At 35.9% G+C, this 6,324-nt stretch overlaps 1 protein-coding gene across 1 annotated transcript in view; it reads left to right on the top strand.

Moving 5' to 3' along the window:
• The first annotated feature begins 4,330 nt into the window (after nt 1–4,330).
• The window catches only part of LOC106883883 (zinc finger protein OZF-like), a 6,322-nt gene continuing 4,328 nt past the window's right edge, over nt 4,331–6,324 (top strand). The window contains exon 1 of the mRNA XM_014935022.2: nt 4,331–5,075. The gene's annotated coding sequence lies outside the window, so the exon portion shown is untranslated. The remainder of the gene's footprint in view (nt 5,076–6,324) is intronic.

Genomic DNA, 6,324 nt, shown 5'->3' on the forward strand with positions numbered 1-6,324 from the left:
TGCGTCATACAGTCTGCCTTTTACTCTGAGTGAGAGTCCCTTTGTCGCCAGCAGGGGTAAGAGCTCTCTAAACTTTGCCCAGGCTATTCTTATTCTAGCAGCTACACTTTCAGCGCACCCACCCCCACTACTAACTTGGTCGCCCAGATAGCGGAAGCTATCGACTACCTCTAGTTTTTCACCCTGGAATGAGATAGAAGTTGTTTCCTGTTTGTTTACAGTCTTTATTGCACCTGAACATCTGCCACAAACAAAAACTAACTTCCTAGTTAACCTGCCTTTGATGTTGCTGCACCTCTTATGTGTCCATAGCTTGCACCGGGTACATCTTCTGCAGTAAAATATTTTCTACAAATAGCAAATTATTTTATAATAAATGAATTTCTCTATTTGTTATAATCAGTGTTTTAATTTTCTTTATTCTATACTGACTGTCTATCTCTAATCCCATTGCATATTTTAAACAAACCAGATGATCATTTTATGAGTCAGCTACTAGGAGTTAGTCTTGTACATCTGGAGCAGCTTCAGCTATCCAGTCCTATCTTAACTTGCCAGAATACCTCTATATTTTTTCTTTACTTTTGTTAGTATACAGAATTGAACTCATACTTTTCCCTTTCTTTTTGTTACATAACCCACTTCTTAAGTAGCCCCTTGTACTCTCTTGCATTTGGATTTTTTTTCCATGCTAAATTTATTGTCAACCTTAGCCTTATTTACATTACCTTTGTGATTATTAACACAAGTCATGACATTCCTAGTTTTCTAAGCACACACAGCAAACTACAGAGTATGGGACTCTACACCCTGAACCAGATGCAGTTTAAAGTTATACCCAGCACACAGATTTGGGCCTCTGCACTATTTTGATTAACTAAGTCTGTATCTAGTAGAGTAGCAATGTATCTTGATGATTTCAACATCCCAGCAACTATCCTTGCATTCTCTTTATTAAATAAAATTACCATTATGAAACTAACTTTGAAAGGTGGGTCTTTGTTGAATGCACATTCTGTAGTCCCTCATTATCCAACTCATACTCGCCATTCACAAACCCGCATTTCCTTTCTTCTTTTCACTGAAAATAAGTGTACCAGTGTTGTTTCTGACAGACTTCTGTCCACTGACATTCTGGTTTTTATAAATAGATTGCATTGCAATTTGCTCTGCTTTTATAAGTTAGTGGGTGGTGGAAAGGTTAGTGCCTACAATCTTTGAGAGCCAGTTTCACATTCCACTTTCACTGATTGATGTGGGGTTGGTGTTATAGCTTGAATAGTTAAGTCAATGCTTGTAGGTAAACTGGGTATGGAGAAAATTCAAGAGGTTGTAGTTTTGAGAGGGAAGATTTGAAGAGTACAAGATCTGGGCTTGAAACACAATGATAGTAAAGAGGAGAGATATGGGGAAAGATTATGAAGAAGCTTGTCTAGTTTAACCCTGCATGAGCAAACCTAAGTGCAAAGGCATCCCATCTATTAGGGGTTTTTCCGCAAGAAATAGGCCATTATAATTGCAATTTATGAGACAAAGAAAACAAACCACTCATCTGTGAGCTCAACGGAACAGCTTACTCGTGAAATCAAATCATTGTCAAACAGTCAACTGCTCTTGTAAGTATGTACAGCAGCATTCTTATACATGTAAGCAGTACAACAATGTTGCTCTTACATGAACTTTAAAGTTATACCCAGCGCACAAATTTGGTCCTCTGCACTATTTTGTTTTAATTTACTCTGTAGATTTGCTCATGCTGAGTTAAACTAGACCAGCTTCTTCATAATCTTTCCCCATATCTCTCCTCATTACCATCATTGTGTTTTAAGCCCAGATCTTGTACTCTTATCAAACCTTCCTTCTCAAAACTACAACCCCTTGAATTTTCTCCATACCCAGTTTACCTACAAACATTGACTTAAACTATTTAAGCTATAAAATCAACCTTACATCAATCTTACCAGTGAAACTGGCAGTCAAAGATTTGACTGACTATAAATAAGAATTTTAGTCCCTAATATGTGATTTAGTTATATAAATGAGATTGCTGAGTGCAAGCTTTTGTAACTTTTTGTAGCTGTGTGTATTCATAATTAGAAAGAATAAGATACAAGACTCTTTAGTATGTTTAGTGGTAGTCTTTGTTATTGAATGATAGTAAGTTATTGTCCCCATGGGACATGTTAATTGGTCTAAACAACACAGAGAATGTATGAAAATCTGCTCAAAGTCATTGTTCATGACAGCGGTGTATTTCTGGTATGAGGTATCTAGGTTGTTCCTCAGAAATTCATAACATAGTTCTCTTCTTATCCCTCTCCATTTAAATAGACATCATATTTTACTAACTGGGAGTTATATCTAACAGAGTTATCTTTTAACTTCCATACCTTCCTTCTGAACTGCTAAACACTAACATATATTCTCTTTCTCTGGTTAGGGAAAAAGTAATCTCTGCTTCATAACCATCCACATGACATGCAGATGGTTGACTAACTTCTTTAAGTTTGTAGTGTAAGTTCTAAGATAATTTGCATTAGAAAAATGCAGAAATTATTTGTGCCATGTTTCAAGGTCTCCATATTTATCAGTGTACCATACTTGTCTTTCCTGACATGACTGTTATAATTAACCATCATGAAGATGATATTAATGACATCACTTCTTGTGATAAATTAAGCAGAGATTATAGATGCTTTAGTGTTGTAAAACTTTTACTTGAAATTCTTTATTATGTGTAAAAAGAAATACAGGACAATGAACTGGCAGAATTGTGAGAGTATCAGATAAAATTCTTGCAGTGTTTCTTTCATTCTGAGTTCAAATCCTGCCAATTTTGCCATTTGTCCCAGGATAACATTTATTGTGTGCTTATTCTCATCTACTAACACAACTTCTTACCTAATTCTCAAATAAAAGGAGCACTCCGTAGGTTACGATGACGAGGGTCCCAGTTGATACAATCAACGGAACTGCTTACTCGTGAAATTAACGTGGAAGTGGCTGAGCACTCCACAGACATGTGTACCCTTATCGTAGTACTCAGGGAAATTCAGCTTGACACAGAGCGTGACAAGGTTGGCCCTTTGAAATACAGACACTACTCATTTTTACCAGCTGAGTGGACTGGAGCAACGTGAAATCAAGTATCTGGCTCAAGGACACAACATGTCGCCAGGAATTGAACTCACGACCTTACGATCGTGAGCTGAATGCCCTAACCACTGAACCACTCACCTTCACTAATTCTCAAATATATCACAATGACCAACAAACTAAACACACCTTATAAAAAGACAAGCTAATGATAGATAAAGAGTCTGTTACTGACAGATGAGAGAACTAAATGCAGTCATGTGTCACATCAGGTACTATCTCCTATCAGCTGACATAGATGATCAAACCAACCAAATATAAAGAATCTACTAGTATGCTACAAGCTACTGAGAATCATTCTTTAATGCCCCCTCTCTCTGTCATCCACATAAGCTGACAAAGTAAATGACTAAAACAAACAGAACTTTCTAATGTTATTGTCCTTTTTTTTTTAACCATTGCTTTCTTTTTAAACTTTTAACAGTAAAATGGATAAGGAATTGAAAAGGAACGACTCTTCTCATACATTCGTCATCCCATTTTTGAGGAAAAAGGGATAGTGACCAGCACATTTATCTTGTTAAAAGTTAGGAGGACAAATTATATCAATAATAATTATGCTGAAGCAATAATAATTTTAAACAAATGAAGAATATTTTCGTCTAATGCTTGACAAGTCATTTACAGAAAATTCAGAAATGACAAAATTGGGAATTCTTTCGGTTTACGATCACAAAGTGAAAGTAATTCGGACACTTTTCGATTATTTTCGTGAACTTAATACATTTTCTCTGTTTTACCCTACGAATTAAATATTTTCGATTTCATATTTCACTACTATATCATAAATATTTGGATATTCATTTTCATTTCATAAGTCGTCTTTCATATGCAATCAGTCTTATTATAAATCATTCGCACATTGCGACAGTTAAATCAAGTTACGTTCATATTCTCATATCATTCTTTTCTACTCTAGGCACAAAGCCCGAAATTTTAGGGGAGGGGGCCAGTCGATTAGATCGACTCCAGTACGCAACTGGTACCTAATTTATCGATCCCGAAAGGATGAAAAAGCGAAGTCGACCTCGGCGCGTTAAAAGTCGGCTGCTTACGAAATTTTTCAGTTTCAATTACTTCCAGTCAGTGATCACAAACGGAAAGAATACTCAAAATAAATTAAATGCTTTTCAAATATACAATTCATCCACTTTAGTTTTTCTTGGTAAGAGATCAAAAGTACTCAATACCTTAACTGTGTGCATAACGGTTAATAGAGGGAAAAAATCTTTGCTGGCCATCAGACACAAAGAAAGTAACTGTTAACTGACGAAATGAAAGTGCAGTTATTAAACTGACTAGGAAGCTATCATTCTTCAATGTACCCTTTCTTTTTTAAGACAGTGGGGTGCAATTTGAGTGTCATTTCTTTGTTATTAGTAGGAGGTCAAGTGATCACATATACTCTGTCGCTATTGTGGGTTTAAAGAAAAATTATAAAAAAGTAAAATGGGTAGTTTTATTGCGAAAAACTGAAATTAAGTCGCCAATCTGGATTGGCAATCAACTCTGATCGTAGGCCTGTTTGTTCAGAGTTCACCGACTTGAGATTAAACAGCGGTAAGAAAGGCGACATATTATAACCGAAAGTAGGACGAGATGGACAGAGTTAGAACGTTTTTAATAAGAAATCTATAAGATCAGTCCAGACATGTATCACAGTATCCAGGAACTTGATAGCGCTCTCTATTGTAAGAGGTAATTTTTTGCTTCACGCTCAGTTACAAGCCGTGTAAATTTCACATTCGTTTGTGCCATTGTATATTGGTAACAACTAATTAACTGTTGTAGGTGAGAGATTAGTCATCAACCTGGATAAAAATAAGAGATAGTTTGCAAGAAGTACTTGAAAATCCTGGTAATCTATCAATTTCAAACCTTACTACCTCAATACACCTCTCATTATTTCATATTGCAATGTAAGTATCATTAATATATTTTAGATATTATGACTTGTAGAAAATGTTTCCCTTCATATTCATATTTCTACTTCGTCTGTTTCAGTTTTGTTCCTTGTCACATCTTATCCCTTCGTTTTTATTTTTCATTATCTACTTCCTTTCTTAGTTTAAACGCACTAAATCTAGTTTCCAGAAAATATTTTATTCTTTTCTTATTCTTTCAAACCCTTTTATTTTTCCTCCATGTTCTCTTCTCTATCTTTCTCTTGCTCTGTCTTTCCGTGTCCCCCTACTACGACGTAGTTTTTCACACTCCGTACTGTCTTTCCTTATTTTCATGTCTATGAGATCAAGTTTCATGAAGTGCTTGTATGCTCGACTACTACACGTTGCATATCAATTCATGGGCAACCTGCTGCCCACGAATGGCACGCCTAACGAAAAATTACCTTGATTTTTTTGTAGTGTGGCCCGCCTGTTGATGAGCCATGTCTCGTGCGGCCCGCTTCTCGAAAAAAGTTGAATATGCCTGCAATAGATCAACAAATGGTGCTATTTCAGATTCGCACCGCAGGCGAGCTCATTCTGTTCTCATACAAGAGACGTCACTTTTAGCATTGAGATTACTCTGTCAAATCTAATATTTATTTATTCACATTGTTTTCAACCAATTGTGCATTATCTTGTGTATTCGAAATTTCGGTGATGTGATTGTTTATTTTTAGAATGACATTGTAAAGTAAGTGTAAGAGGCCAGTTTGAACAGAAATCAGGTAGAATATTTCGGTTGGGTATGTCTGTCTTTAATACTGAAAGGTTGCTCTTTAACATTGCCGAATCCTCTTGCAACAGAATTCATAGCACATACACACCATGATAACCCGATTTTTTTAAAATACACACGTGTGCTGCTGCGACGAACAGATAAACGTATATATGTGTACAGTGCCAACAGCTAGCACACGAGCATTCAACATCTATAACCATAGTACTTTGTATATACATAGGATTCTGTATATATTTATACGGTAGAGATGGACTATATGTAATCTGAACCTCCCCCCCCCCTTATTTATTAATTTTTTTTACGGAATCCCACGTTTTAGGCTATGGAGATTCCGATTCTGAAAAAAAAAATTTTTGAAAAATATTTTCCAGAATCGGATTCTTCATGGTCTGAAATATAGGATTCCGTAAAAAAACAAAATTTAAAAGGGGGGGGGGGGTATACCCAGATTACATATACTCCATCTCCACCATTTATACT

The sequence above is a fragment of the Octopus bimaculoides genome, chromosome 1, assembly GCF_001194135.2.
Source record: "Octopus bimaculoides isolate UCB-OBI-ISO-001 chromosome 1, ASM119413v2, whole genome shotgun sequence".
NCBI lineage: Eukaryota > Metazoa > Mollusca > Cephalopoda > Octopoda > Octopodidae > Octopus > Octopus bimaculoides.